A 16,114-nucleotide genomic window follows, 5' to 3' on the forward strand; every position below is an offset into this window, starting at 1 on the left:
GGCGCGTATGCGAGCCGCACTTTAAAGAACGCTGGAGCCAACTACTCTGTAACAGAAAAGGAGTGCTTCGCCATTATTTTGGCTCTCGTCAAATTTCGTCCATACCTTTATGGTCACCCTTTTGACATAGCCACCCACCACCATTCCCTTTGCTGGCTGTCCTCGTTGAAGGATCCATCACTAGTGCTAAAAAAGAATAACTGGAAGCACCTGTGGACGTATAATTGCCAGATTAAAGCCAGAAAGACAAATGAAAGCCGTCTTTGTCGCATTGCTGACGAGTCCGACCTTTCTGTTTTCAACTAAATGCCTGTATTCTGACTCTTAATATCATTACCATCCACCATGGATTCTTACCTGTCAGCATCTACGCTGAATAAATTCACGTCACGCGACTACCATTCAATTATTCACTTCAATGCTAGAAGCCTCCGCAAGCATTTTCATGATTTTGAGAACCTGGTTTCGACACTTACCAATACCTTTTCAATAGTATGTGTGTCTGAAACCTGGCTTAGTAATGATGACAAGGACCTATTCTGCTTTAACTCATACACTTCTGAGTATTCTCACAGAGAAATTAGTAATCACGGTGGTTCAGCTATATTTGTCTCATCTAACATTCCATATAAACGACGGCCAGATTTGGAGTTGAATATTACTAACTGTGAATCGGTGTTTGCTGAATTTTATTCCCCCGTCTTCAGTACAGGCAACAAGAACTTAGTGTTTGGCTGCATTTATCGCTCACCTTCTTCTTTAGTTACTCACTTCTGTAGTGCGCTTGATCTAACCATGGAAAAAATATCGTACGCTAATTGTAATGCAATAATCATGGGCGATATCAACATTAACTTCTTAGATACCAATTCATCTAATTCTTCTATTTATTCAAGCATCTTCCACAGTTTTCGATATGAATGTTTAATTTCTCTCCCTACTCGTTGTCCTAACGTTGCTGATGGCACCTTAATTGATCATGCATTATCGAACTTAACAGATCTACCTGAGGCTGGAATTGTTACCACCGATATTACCAATCACTATCCTATCGTTCTACGCCTGCGCAATCACTCAGCCTTATCTAACACGTCATCTTACAGAGTTGTACTTGACAAAGAGACGTTCCTTGCAAGCGTAACTGAAACTGACTGGTCAGAAGTTATGTCATCTAATGAACCTCAAAAATCTTTTTCGCAGTTTTCAACCACACTTTCATTGCATTTCAACTCCCACTCTCATAAAATAAAGTGCAGAAAAAAGGTATCATTGCCACAAAATCCATGGCTTACAGATAGCCTTCTGAAAGCTATGTGGTCTCGTGAAAATTTATATAAAAAAAACAAAGAAGCAACCTTTCAATACTAAACTACTTGCCCGTTACAAAAAATTTTCTAACTCTCTTTCTGCACAGCTTAGAAGTGCGAAGAGGAATTATAACGAACCAAAAATTATAGAATGTGCTAATAACACTAGGAAAAAGTGGGAAATAGTCAACACCTTTTTAAACCATAACTCTCAGAAAGTCATTTCGAGAATCACTCACAATGACATGGAATACATTAATCCGCTTGATATTGGAAATGCATTTTGTTATGCTTTCTTCAATAACACTTCTGATTCTGATTCATGCTGCAACCTGTCCTTTAGGCGCTTACCTCACTCATTTTTCGTTTTTCCAACAACACCTCATGAAGTAATTTTAGTAATTAAAACCCTTAAAGCCACTAGTGCTGGCCTAGATAATAATAATGCCTACCACATTAAAATGATCGCGGAACATATCGCTAACGTCCTCTCAGCTATCATTAACCTGATTTTTAAAACCGGTGTTTTTCCATGTGAACTTAAACACGGTCGAGTCATTCCCGTTTTCAAAAAAGGTGATCGCACGCTTACACGGAATTATAGACCCATTTGCGTTCTTCCATTTTTTAATAAAGTTATTGAAAAACTTATCGAAAAACGTTTAACGAAACATTTAGACAAATTTAGTATTCTTTCCCCTTTTCAGTTCGGCTTTCGTTCAGGCTTTTCAACTAATCTGGCACTTATATCTCTTACTGATTCTCTCAAAAAAGCAATTGATGAAGGTAAATTTGCAGCCTCGATATTCGTTGACCTATCCAAGGCCTTCGACTCAATTAATCACACAATTCTTTGTGCTAAACTTGAAGCCATTGGCATAACTGGCCCGCCTCTACTTCTAATCCGCAGTTACTTACAAGATTTAAAACAATTCGTTAATATTTCTGGGTACTACTCTAAAGAAGCTACTACTAACATTGGTGTACCACAGGGGTCCATATTAGGTCCTCTACTTTTCCTAATTTATATTAATGATCTGCCCAGTTGCCTCTCCTCATCGAAGTGTATTCTGTACGCAGATGATACTACTATAATTAGCTATAACAATTGTATATCAACGCTAACACGCGAGCTCAATGAAGATCTCGTGAAAATTTCCACATGGTGTGAACTTAACAAGATACACATTAACCATAATAAGACCAATTTTGCCATTTTTGCCTCACATCAGCGATCACCTGAGCTCCTTCAATCTATTTCAGCCAACAATCACCTAATCAGTGCAGTTGATCATTGCACCTATTTAGGTGTGGAATCGGACCGCCATCTCAAATTTCACCTTCACATTGTTAATATTAAAAAGAAAATGGCATACGGGATACGCGTTTTAATCAAAGCATGACCATATTTATCATTTTCTACTCTCATATCACTTTATTATGCTTTTGTTCATTCTCATATTAACTATAACATTGAATCATGGGGAAACACTTATAACAGTCACCTAACTTCGTTGCAAGTAATTCAGAATCGAGCTATTCGGCTAATAACATTTTCACCTCGTAGCATTAGCACAAATCGGCTGTTACATGTACATAATATTTTCAATTTGACTGACCTTGTTAAATATAACCAGGCCATATTTATTTTAGGGCATTAAACAATGATATTCCAGTAACCATCATACCGAAGACATCCCTTACTGATACAAATAATACTAGATTTGCTGAAGATATTACCTTAATTTTACCCTTAGTTCGCACCGACTATGGTAAGCAGTCACTACACTTTTCAGGTTCATCTCTGTGGAATACATTACCATTCCCTTTAAAATTGTTCAAAGCACACAGATTTCGTACAGAACTTAGGCATTTTCTTTTAGCTTCCTCCGACTTTCCCATTTGAGTATAGTATGAGTTGTATTATTAACTTTCTCTTTGTCTCTTGATTTCCTTCCCGCATATATATATATGTACTTTCTTTCTTTTTAGCTATTTTTGTAGTTTTACCTTTCGTTGACTAAGTTGAAGCCTTGTTTTTGTTTAATACGCACATATGCTGCTTTTCTGTTCATTTATGCCTTGTCTCCTAAAACCTTTATTCGTAAATTTTTCATGTTGCCATTGTTTTATGTATTATTAATTCTAGTCATCATGCACAGGAGGTCCCATTTCAGTTTCTAACTACGGGACCTCCTTCTGTATACACATATGTTGTAACTATCCTCATTCTGTCATGAATAAAACTGATTTCGCCTAGGCTGATGGGCACTTCGCTTACAAGAATATGACATCCGCGTTGTCTACCGATCGGGCACAAGACATTCTGACGCCGTTGCGCTATCCCGATCACCGCTGCCTTCTGATGTGGCTTCAGTGTCTCCACTCTTCGCATCCACGTCAGCCTTCAACGCCGCCGATATGCCGGACGAGCCGCGTAAGGATCCCCTGCTTTCAGCTATGCTGAATTTCCTCCACGACCCATCCGCCCCACCCTCTTCTCGAACACTTCGTCGCCAAGCCGCTCACTTTGCTGTACGCGACAACGTCCTTCGCCGCAGAAATTATTTGCCTGATGGTCGCAAATGGCTCCTTGTGATACCACGATACATGCGTTCTGACATATGCACTTATTTTCATGCTGCTTCTCATAATGGTCATGCCGGCGTTCTGAAAACGTATACTGGGTTAAGGCAGCGTTTTTACTGGCACGGCATGTATCACTTCGTGCGCCAGTAAGCACGCGCTTGCACGCCGTGCCAACGGCGTAAAATTCCACAGCGTCCTCCTGGTGAGCTACAGCCGCTGCCCTGCCCAGCTCTGCCCTTCGATCGCGTCGGCATGGACCCATTCAGGCCACTTCCCTGCAGCTCCTCGGGTAACCAATGGATAATTGTAGGTATCACCCACTTGACGCGCTACGCCGAGACTGCCGCACTGCCAGCAGCCTCTGCGCCCGAAGTTTCGTTTTTCTTGCGGAACTTCGTGCTTAGGCATGGCGCACCACGCGAACTTCTCAGCGACAGGGGACGCGTCTTCTTGTCTGAAGTAAGCCAAGCCCTTCTCGCTGCATGCAGCATCGTGCACCGCAAGTCTAGAGCCTACCACCCGCAAACGAACAGCTTGACAGAGAGGTTCAACCACACACTCGGTGACATGTTGACTACGTGCGCCGCCTCGACCACACTTACTGGGACACTGTTTTGCCGTTCGTGACGTTTGCCTATAATACGGCCACACAAGCTACCACTGGCTTTTTGCCCTTTCTTCTGCTGTATGGACTAGAGCCCTCGTGTACTATGGACACACGGCTACCATACCGATCCGACGCTTCCGAATGTACACCTGTGTCTTAAGCCGGAAAATACGCCCAGGAGAGTAGGCAGCTCGCGCGAACCCTTACGACCGCTGCTCAAGATCGTGAAAAGCTGCGGCGTGACAGCGGCGCGCTTACACCACTTTTCCCGACGGGTTCTCTTGTTTGGTTGTGGGTCCCGCCTCACTGCCCTGCCCTTTCAACTAAAGTCCTTGCACGCCATGATGGCCCCTACAGCATCATCTACAGCATCGTTGTAGCACCGGTGACACCATCACCCGACCTTAGGCATCGCGGGCGTGACATGGTTCATGCCAACCGACTTAAGCCGTACTATGACCCCCTCATCCTACCTACGCCCTAAGTCGCCAGGATGGATCCTGTTCGCTCCCGGGGATGAATGTAGTGAAGAGGAGGACGAAGAAGACGGCTCTTGTGTCGGTTGTGCGCGCGATCAGCATTCGTGTACTGTCGGTGCAACTAGCCTGTTCCTAGTGTCTCGCAATATATCCTCATATTACACGGGGATGTTGCGAGTATAGAAAGTCTATATTTACAATATATATACAGGCTGAATCAGAGTAGGTAAGATGGCTGACCACCAAAAACATGCAGCAGCTAGCGTCTTCAGTCTTCTTCGTCATGACGCTCTCTTCTTTCATCCTGCTGTAACAGGACCCACGGGTGGCAAAGCGCCGTCTCGGCGCATGGTAGGCGAAGAATTGCGAGCGAAGTATGGCTTCAGGTGCGAAAGGTACACAACGTCAACAGGCGTCTGACTTGAGGATGCGTCAAAGTGTAGGGGCGAAATCTCGTGCTTTATGTCGTTAACTTGGCGTAGGACTTCATAAGGCCCTGTGTCGCGAGAGAGAAGCTTCTGGGAAAGGCCAACCCGACGACATGGGGATAATAGACAATGTATAGTGCATAGTGCCAATGCGTTATGTTAGAGGTATGCTGAAGTGATTTGATTGCATAGCCTTATTTCAATACTACACCACTTGATCACAGTTGCCATGTTGCATTTCTAGTAACACGACCTGGTCAGTTGCGTTGGGCAACAGCCACTTAGGGTAAGCATCTGCTCCTGCAGTCCGCACAGCGACATAGACTCCCTGTTTACACGCACGGTGATTGATGCGCCCCGTTCCGTCCTTTCCTACTGCAGCCGTGCGCAAATTTTTCTTGTGCCCCGAAAGAACAAAAAGAGACGCGCAGGTTGGAAAGGAGGTAACGCTAAAATGCCAGCTAGCTCATGTAGTTGTGCTGGCTATGGCAGCAGATGCATGCATCATCCAATTGATTTGCAGCGCAACTTACAAGTGGGAGACTGTCCAATCTGCTTGCGCCGCTGGTTGTCACTCGTTACAAGGCTGCCATGTGCGACGGAGGCAAGCACTGTGCCTAAAGTCGGATAGCTGAATGTACTGTAAGCGACCTATAGTGTGTGAATGCTCACTGCTGTCATGTGGATCTTACCGAATGTGTGGTTTATTGGCGGAACCTTATGTGGTGATTGAACCATCATCATCATCATCATATTCATCATCATCAGCCTGGTTATGCCCACCGCCGGGCAAAGGCCTCTCCCATACTTCTCCAACAACCCCGGTCATGTACTAATTGTGGCCATGTCGTCCCTGCAAACATCTTAATCTCATCCGCCCACCTAACTTTCTTATGTCCCCTGCTACGCTTCCCTTCCCTTGGATTCCAGTCCGTAACCCTTAATGACCATCGGTTATCTTGCCTCCTCATTACATGTCCTGCGCCTGCCCATTTCTTTTTCTTGATTTCAACTAAGATGTCATTAACTCGCGTTTGTTTCCTCACCCAATCTGCTCTTTCCTTTTCCCTTAACGTTGCGCCCATCATTCTTCTTTCCATAGCTCGTTGCGTCGTCCTCAATTCAAGTAGAACCCTTTTCGTAAGCCTCCAGGTTTATGCCCCGTAGGTGAGTACTGGTAAGACACAGCTATTATACACTTTTCTCCTGAGGGATAATGGCAACCTGCTTTCATGATCTGAGAATGCCTGCTATACGCACCCCAGCGCATTCTTGTTCTGATTATTTCCGTCTCATGATCCGGATCCGCCGTCCATACCTGCCCTAAGTAGATGTGTTCCTTTGCCACTTCCAGGGCCTCGCCACCTATCGTAAATTGCTGTTTTCTTCCGAGACTGTTAAACATTACTTTAGTTTTCTGCAGAATAATTTTAAACCCACTCTTCTGCTTTGCATCTCCAGGTCAGTGAGCATGCATTGCAATTGGTACCTTGAGTTACTAAGCAAGGCAATATCATCAGCGAATCGCAAGTTACTAAATTATTCTCCATCAACTTTTATCCCCAATTCTTCCCGCTCCAGTTCTCTGAATACCTCCTGTAAACATGCTGTGAATAGCATTAGAGAGATCGTATCTCCCTGTCTGACGCCTTTCTTTATTGGTATTTTGTTGCTTTCTTTAGGGAGGACTATGGTGGCTGTCGAGCCGCTATAGATACCTTCCAGTATTTTTACATAGGGCTCATCTACACCCTGATTCCGTGATGCCTCCAAGACTGCTGAGGTTTCGACAGAATCGAACGCTTTCTAGTAATCAATGAAAGCTATATAAAAGGGTTGGTTATATTCAGCACATTTCTCTTTCACCTGATTCATAGTGTGAATGTGGTCTATTGTTGAGTAGCCTTTACGGAATCCTGCCTGGACCTTTGCTTGACATAAGTCTAAGCTGTTCCTGATTTTATTTGCGATTGCCTTAGTAAATAGTTTGCGGGCAACTGACAGTAAGCTGATGGGTCTGTAATTTTTCAAGTCTTTGGCGTCTCCTTTCTTATGGATTAGAATTACGTTAGCGTTTTTCCAAGATTCCGGTACGCTCGAGGTCATGAGGCATTGCGTATACAAGGTGGCCAGCATCTCTAGAACAATCTGCCCGCCATCCTTCAACAAATATGCTGTTACCTGATCCTCCCCAGCTGCCTTCTTCCTTTGCATAGCTCCCAAGGCTTTCTTTGTTCTTCCGGCGTTACCTGTGAGATTCCGAATTCCTTTAGACTATTATCTTTTCCATTATCGTCGTGCGTGCCAGTGGTACTGTATAAATCTCTACAGAACTCCTTAGCCACTTGAACTATCTCATCTATATTAGTAAAGGTACTGCCGGCTTTGTCTCTTAACGCATACATCTGATTCTTGCCAATTCCTAGTTTCTTCTTCCCTGCTTTTAGGCTTCCTTCGTTCCTGAGAGCATGTTAATTTCTATCTATACTATACTTCCTTATGTCAGCTGTCTTACGCTTGTTGATTAACTTCGAAAGTTCTGCCAGTTCTACTCTAGCTGTAGGGTTAGAGGCTTTCATACATTGGTGTTTCTTGATCAGATCTTTCGTCTCCTGCGATAGCTTACTGGTATCCTGTCTAACGGAGTTACCCCCGACTTCTATTGTACACTCCTTAATGATGCCCACAAGATTGTCGTTCATTGCTTCAATACTAAGGTCCTCTTCCTGAGTTAAAGCCGAATACCTGTTGTGTAGCTTGATCTGGAATTCCTCTATTTTCCCTCTTACCGCTAACTCATTGATTGGCTTCTTATGTACTAGTTTTTTCCGTTCCCTTTCCAGGTCTAGGCTTATTCTAGTTCTTACCATCCTATGGTCACTGCAGCGCACCTTGCTGAGCACATCCCCATCTTGTATGATGCCAGGGTTAGCCCAGAGTATGAGGTCTATTTCATTGCTAGTCTCGCCGTTCGGGCTCCTCCACGTCCACTTTTGGCTCTCCCGCTTGCGGAAGAAGGTATTCATTATCCGCATATTATTCTGTTCCGCAAATCAATAACTCTCCCCTGCTACTCCTAGTGCCTATGCCATATTCCCCCCTGCCTTGTCTCCAGCCTGCATCTTGCCTACCTTGGCATTGAAGTCGCCCATCAGTATAGCGTATTTTGTTTTCACTGTACCCATCGCCGATTCCACGTCTTCAAGAAGCTTTCGGCTTCCTGGTCATCATGACTGGATGTAGGGGAGTAGACCTGTACAACCTTCATTTTGTACCTCTTAATAAATTTGACAACAAGACCTGCCACCCTCTCGTTAATGCTATAGAATTCCTGTATGTTACCAGCTATATTCTTATTCATCAGGAATCTGACTCCTAGTTCTCGTCTCTCCCCTAACCCCGGTAGCACAGGACGTGCCCGCTTTTTAGCACAGTATATGCTTGTTTAGGCCTCCTAACTTCACTGAGCCCTATTATATCCCACTTCATCATCATCATCATCATCATCATCATCATGAAGTGGGATATAATAGGGCTCAGTATCATATCCCACTTACTGCCCTCTAATTCCTCCAATGGAACGTTGCCAGCTTCATATTCCAATGGCGGCCTGTCTGCAGCGGTGGCTTAGAGGTAGAACACCCACCTCGCATGCAAGAGGTCCGTGGTTCGAAGCCCAGTGCCGCGCCATTTTCCACCAGATTAAAAAAAAACCACGTGTTGATAAAATTGCATAAACAGGCCCGGAGTGTGGCCTGATCCCGGTGACCAGAACCGGTAACGAACTCCCTCACCAGAGCAGGATTGGCCACCCGGCCGCAGTACTTGGCCACAACCTCCTATATGAACACAACAATCAAACCCCCGCCCTCAGTCCCCAGCAGCTGCGAAGCAACTGACCACGGCGCCGGTCAGACCTGCGATGCAGCAGAGGGTGCTAAGAATCCCTGGCTCCTGACAGGTGATTGAATGCCGAGCCTCATCTGATCATGGTTGCCATGTTATGTTTCTTGGATGTGATGATCTGGTCAGCTGCATTGGGCTACAGTCTCGCGAGGTAACCATCTGCTCCTGCAGTCCCCACAGCGACAATGACTCCCAATTTACACACACCCTAATTGGTGCTCCCCGTTCGACCTTTCATGCTGCAGCAGTTGGCAAATTATGCTTGTGGGCTTTCATCAGACGTGATGTGGCGTGAAAGGAAACTAAAATACGGGATTACATGATCCGAAGTGTACGAAGTTGATAGCCACATGGGTGGAAAGGCCTCTGCAAAAGTGGCTGCAAAATGGGGATGGCCACATTGAGAATGTGAGGCACCAAGTGCGAGTCACACATTAGCGGCACGCGAAAGAACTAAAAGAAATGTGCAGGTCGGAAAGCAGATAACGCAAAAATTGCGGGTAGTCCATGTCGCTTTCCTGGCTGCGGAAGCAGATTCCTGCGTCACCTGGTGCCGTATTCTGTAGCGGTTCGCTTTGGAACCGGTTCGGTCTGGCTGTTACGTCTGGATTACGTCACTCGGAGAAAGAGTGGAACGGGGCGGCGTGAGGGAAACCAATCAACGAGCGGCGGTCTGCTTGAAGATCACGTCATCATTTTTGTTCGCACTTGGGGTACGGTATAGCAATTGAAGGATGTTGCTGGTTTGATAAAAAACATTGGTTGGCAGAGAACACTTGCAAATATAATTTTCAGTAATAAATGTGAGCTTGCGGCGGAGACGGCTACTGGGAGTTGTAATTTTATTTGTGCTGTTTTCTTATTTAGTCGCTAGGTGGTGTGCCATACGTCATGCAAACAACTTGCCTCGCTTTGTTTACATTTTGGACTTGTTCGCGCGCCGAAACCCAAATGATATCGTCGCACAAAAACAGGCGGCTGGGTCCTCATGTTTCAGCGAGGCAGCGCGAAATACTCGTTTCGTTTATCGAGGAGCACTCCTACCTAGCAAAGGCGTCGTGTGTGTTGGGCCAGCAGCTGAAGGCGGCTTTCTGTTGCGCCGTGGATGGGAATCTAACCCATCCATTTTCTTTGCCCACAACCGTAATGGCCTTGCGACGGATGTAATGATCCGGCTGACCGAAGGTTGCGACAGTGCAATCGCTTCTTCATTCCCGATGCACTGGAAAGCTCCCGGTGGCAAAAAATCGCCACGCGCACAGCACTTTCATCATAGTGTCGACACCACGAAATCATTGAGGTCCGAGATGTTCCAGCTCATCGCAAAGACGTCGCACTATGTCTCTGGAGAGCCGAAAACGCCTTCGAAACTCTCTTCGGCCATGCCGAACGCGTCGCGTCGTTGCCTCTCGTCACGTCGTTGTCTTTCGGCGCTCGCCAGCAGCACAACCAACGGAGCCGCCATTGCCGTCTCTGTCTCGCCTCGTGTAGGTGCCGGCTCGTCAGCTGGCGCGAGACTAGCCGGCAACCAGGGTTGCCCTAGCAACCTTCGACACCATGCTCGGCACCGCGCGCGCCCCTCGAGCGAACCACTTCTCCGCGGTTCCTCTCGTAGCAGGGAACCGGTTCCTTTCCAGATGATTGACAACCAGTGTGACGTGAACAAAGTTTGTCGTCCCGCCCACCAGGGATGACGACAACGAAGCGCCGACCAATGGAAACAGCCAGACCGAACCGGTTCCAAAGCGAACCGCTACAGAATACGGCCCCTGGTTGCTTCGTAATGCAAGTTACGGCGACTGTCGATACAAACAGGTGGGGCACTGTCCAATTTCCTTGCGCTGCTGAGTGTCGCTATTTACCAGGCCGCCATGTGTGACGACTTAAGTGAGCTTCTCAGCGTATTTGGATATGCAAAGTTTATTTCTGCTCTTGTACGAGAAGGTGCACTGCTTTCCTTCTGCCACTAAAGTCGCACGTCCTGTTCACTCACTTGTGGGTTGTTTGTATGGGCGTTAGTAGAGGCTCCTTAGCCTCCTGGCAATTAGAACGCACCAGCTACGCGGCAGCCTAGGCAATGAGGCATGTCGCGTAGGCAGCAGGGCGAGCACGGCGCGCACCAGCGCACGCGACCGGCGGAAAACAACCTTATTAGATTTTGCTCTAAAAAAAAGCCACTTCTGCTTCCTGGTTGAGCATCGCCATCTCGCATCCGCCCCGCTAGGTTGGTGCAAATGCGTACCCTAAATCGTGACGTGGTGTTAACTCTTGCCGATGGAGTCGGCGTGGGCTACGTTCCACATCTGCTACACGTTTATGGAGTGCAGAGCCTTGTATTGATTTCAGACCGGCCCCCGCTTTGACTCCGCTGTAACAAGGTTGGGCACATTTGTCAAAACTGCAGATCGCCACGTTGTGAAAGCTGCAGACGCTTTGGCAACACACCTGAAGAATGTGTTGTGACATGCGCCGACAAGTTACGACACTGGACAAGGCCTCCGGATGAAAGCTTGCAGGATAACATAATCGATATAACTGAGGTTCTCGACGCGAATGCAGACGTTCCCTCTTCCGCGGATACCAGCTGTGCTAATAAGGCCCCTCTACATGTTAAAGACAATGGCATCGCAGAACTGCCCGTGGAAAAGGAAAGTAGCGGAGAGAAAGAAGCACCCGCTACCACGCAGCCAGTTGCTGCCCAGCCAGCGAATGAGACAGCCGCTGATGACTCATCTGCTACACCGAAGCATCTCAACACGTGCGCTATGCTGGCAGAGGACAGACCAAGTAGCGCGGATACGTCAATTCCGAAGCGCCGTGCGACTAACAGATCAGAATCAAGCACGGACAGCGAGACGGCCAGTACCACAAGAAAAGCACTCCGTCGCGAAACATCGACACACTCACGAAAGTGCCGGCGATCAGGATCCAGGAGGCCTGGTGAGGGTTCGGAGCGAGCCTCACCTTTATTCTGTAGGACCGAACGCATAGCGAATTAGGTCTAAATAGTGGGTAGTCACCATGGCCCTGTCCCAGCAATTTCTCTTCGCAACCTTGAGCGTGCGAGGCCTTAGGTCTTTGCAGAAACGGGCGCAGCTTCGCCGGCTTTTGTCTAGGAAGCGCCTCGACTTCGTCGCCGTGCAAGAGACGAAGATTGAGAATGATGACGAGACAGAAAGGACTCTGCGACCTTTTCTGTCTGAATATAATGTTTGCGTTTCACACGCTCTTGGTTTACCCGCGGGCTGTTTCCTGCTTCTGAAAGAGAGCCTACTTTATTCAGCATTTCGCTACCATGTAGACACTGAAGGTCGATATATACGTTATGATCTTGTGTTGCAGGATGTGCCATGGTGAATAGTCAACGTCTACGCATTTAATGACGCTGCAAAACGAATTATATTATTTGATACTCTGCGTAGTCTAATGGACTGTGATCGTTGCATTGTGTTAAGGGGAGATTTCAATTGTGTATGTGATGCGTGTAATCGAAGCGGCATTTACACTCAGCGGGACAGGAGTGGTGAAGTTTTATCTAACCTGATAGAAAATGCAGGCCTCATTGATATATTTGTGTTCGGACAGGGAGCTTGCTCTTATACACGAATGCAAGGTCGCTCTTACGCCCGCCTTGATCGGATTTATGTTTCTTCATAACTCCTCTCCAGGGGATTGTCCTACACTTCTATCCCAGTTTCGTTTTCTGATCATCGCATGGTTATCGCAAAGATTGGTGAGAAATCTGTAACAAATTTCCGACCTCAGTGGGCACTCTGGAAGCTTAACTCTGAACTCCTAAATGATCAGGAATTTATTAATCGCGTGCGCATGACCCTAAAAAATTCTTTCTACTGACTTGCCGTTATTTCCAGCTTGGGAACTCTTTAAACGAGAGGTTCATACAGTGCCTATAGAAATTGAATGGCTGAAAGCATTCTATAGAAAGGATGAAGAAACAATACTTCGTAAGAGCCTACACAACCTTTATCAGATGGAATGCGAAATGCCAGGCACTTAATTGTTGACATAGAAAATATTATATGTGAGTTGCAAAAGTATGATGCACTGCGTTACAGAGGTGCGCGAGTTCAATCTCGAAATAGGCGTGCTCTGCTGTCTGAGCAACCAACACGTCAAGCTATTCTTGTCAAGCGACGTCACGCTGTTTCTGAAGTTATTCCGGAAATCTAATCCGAAGGTAATCTAATAAATACGAATGACATAATGTCTAAGTTCGAAACTTACTACAGTGTGTCGTTTAGTGCCCGGCCCGATGATCACGATGCAAAAGTCTTAGAGAGTTTTGTACCGCTTGTAAAACTTTTACAGGATAATGACTGCGCATTCATTAGTGATACCCTTACGATACAAGAAATTGAGCTAGCTATTGATCAGCTGCCTCTGTCGAAAACACCCGGCTTTGATGGACTTTACTGTGCATTTTACAAATCTTTCAAATCAATTATCAGTTCCATAGTATTGGAAATTTTTATTATAAGATTAGAGGTTGACGCCTTTCCGCAATCTCTTTGCAAAACACAAGTTTTAATTCCCAAAAGTTCAGATAAGAAGAAACTGCGTTCTCTTGAAAGCTACCGACCAATCACATTGTCAAACGTGGAATAAAAATATTTGCAAAAGTTTTATCGAATAGATCGCAATTTGCGACGTCAATTCTCATTTGTTCCCATCAGACGTGTGGAATTAGGGGCCGATCCATTCAAACCAACATACATATCACCCGTACACTCACTTCTTCAATATGGTTACTGTTCAACTGAGCAGCTTGAAATGCTCCAGGTAGACCTTGCTAAAGCTTTTGATCGTGTCAGTGAGTCCTATTTATTTTCTCTTCAGGAGCATGCCAATGTTGGCTCCGTTGTACTTAAAGGCGTTAAGCTTTGCTATATGTAATGTACTACTCGTTTAGTTATTAATGGCCAACTCTAAACCCGTTTCCATTTGATCTTGGGTAAAACAAGGATGCCCTATGTCCCCATTACTATTCGCCCTTCATCTGGAACCACTACGCTTAAGCGTAATTCAGTCGAGTTACATCCATGGCTTCAATATAAAGGGTAATTAAGTAAAAGCCATAGCTTATGCAGATGATTTAACGTTCTTCTACACGGATAAGTCCAGTGTGGAAAAGGTAGTATCAACAATAGAGGATTTTGGCAGCGTATAAGGCGCACGAATGAACTCCGCAAAAAGCTTAGGCTTATGGTTTGGCTTATGGTGCTATACACCAGAACAGTTTGCAGGCGTTAAGTGGACCGGTCTCCCGCTAAAGTATGTCGGCGTGACGTTAGACGCATATAAATTAGGCGCACGCTATTGGAAAGAACGGGTTTCGGCCCTGCAAAGTTGCGCCCACACATTCATTCCACACCGACTTTATATTTTTGGGAAAGCCGAGGCCTGCAATAAGTTCTTGGCAACAAAAATTTACTATGTATTGCAAGTTATACATTGTGCCAGGCTCTACATCCAACGCTTTCACCGAATCTTTGCAACTTTCGTATGGTCTTCAACTTTCGAGCCCATGAGTCGAGACAACATTTTCAGGCCCGTTAGTGAAGGTGGGCTGCGTTTAGTACATCTTTATGTGCGGTATATAGTGTTCTCGTTTCTTCTTTTTTCGTGATACATCGCATCCTATAATTCTGTCATTCATGCAAGTCACAATTGGTAATGCGTTACCTGATTTATTGTTTCTTGCAATTTTTATTCGCGTTTATGCTTGTGGGGGTTCATGCAAGAAGTTTACTTGGCGGTTCGTTTCCAGACAGTTCGGTCTTCCACTGAATATTTGTACTCTGTGTCGCGTAAGACGTTACGCAAAGATTTTTTGTCCACGCTCTTTCCGCCTCCATTTTACCGATCACTATACATTCAATGGCCAGGTCACGATGTATTTAAGCGAGTTCGTAAAATGTATATATCCCCTTACTGCAAAGCATTTTTTTTATAAACTTCATGGTGAAACTATACCGGTTAAAACATGGTTACAGAAAGAGGGTGTCTTTGTCTCTTCTGTTAACTGTCGTCTTTCTGACGTGCCAGAGACGACTGAACATTGTTTTATTAGCTGCACCGACGGCATACTATTTTGGGATGTCCTCCAACGGACTTTAGAAAAAGACTGAGATTAACGCTCATACTGTGCGATACCTGCTGCCGACCTCTGATAATAGTACACCTTTTGATGTGTTTTTTTCTCATCGGAATGCGCAGTTTGTGGAAAACGCGAATGATGTATCGATACACCGAAACGGTTGTACCTACAAGGGTACATTTCATCCAGATTACACTACACCTAAAGCAGGTTTATGATGGACTTGATACGCAACCGGACTGGTACCCCAATTTGGTGAGGTGCCTATCCTTACCACCTTTTTAAAGTGAAAGCAACATTTCTACCGACAGTATGAACGATGCCTTTTCACTGAGTGACTTTGATTGTGCTCTCCATTCTCTGACTATGCATAACTGGTGAATGTCGGGTTGTTGCTACTGTAACAAACACCATGAAAGAAAAATTGTTTTTATTTATGAATTGCCTTCCGCCATTCTTCGCTCACGGCCGACGCCTCCGGCTTTTTTGCGACACGAGCTCCTTAACGCTGTCGCGTTAAAATTTTGTGAGCTCGTCTCGCGCAGACACGCGCTGGTGACGCTGCTCGCGCGTTGGTCGTCTTCTTCCACAGCTGGCTCTGATGCTGCGCAACATACAAAAAAAGGCAGAGGTAATATAATCCGGCGGTGGTCCGACTCCCACCGCCGGTCTTCGGTTAA

At 45.7% G+C, this 16,114-nt stretch overlaps 2 protein-coding genes across 7 annotated transcripts in view; one reads left to right on the forward strand and one right to left on the reverse strand.

The window, feature by feature from the left end:
- The window catches only part of LOC135895879 (ensconsin-like), a 438,594-nt gene that overhangs the window by 203,553 nt on the left and 218,927 nt on the right, over positions 1-16,114 (reverse strand). The window lies entirely within an intron of this gene.
- Positions 1-16,114, forward strand: part of LOC135895901 (uncharacterized) — a 104,759-nt gene that overhangs the window by 70,160 nt on the left and 18,485 nt on the right. The window lies entirely within an intron of this gene.

Source organism: Dermacentor albipictus, chromosome 4 (assembly GCF_038994185.2).
Source record: "Dermacentor albipictus isolate Rhodes 1998 colony chromosome 4, USDA_Dalb.pri_finalv2, whole genome shotgun sequence".
Lineage (NCBI taxonomy): Eukaryota > Metazoa > Arthropoda > Arachnida > Ixodida > Ixodidae > Dermacentor > Dermacentor albipictus.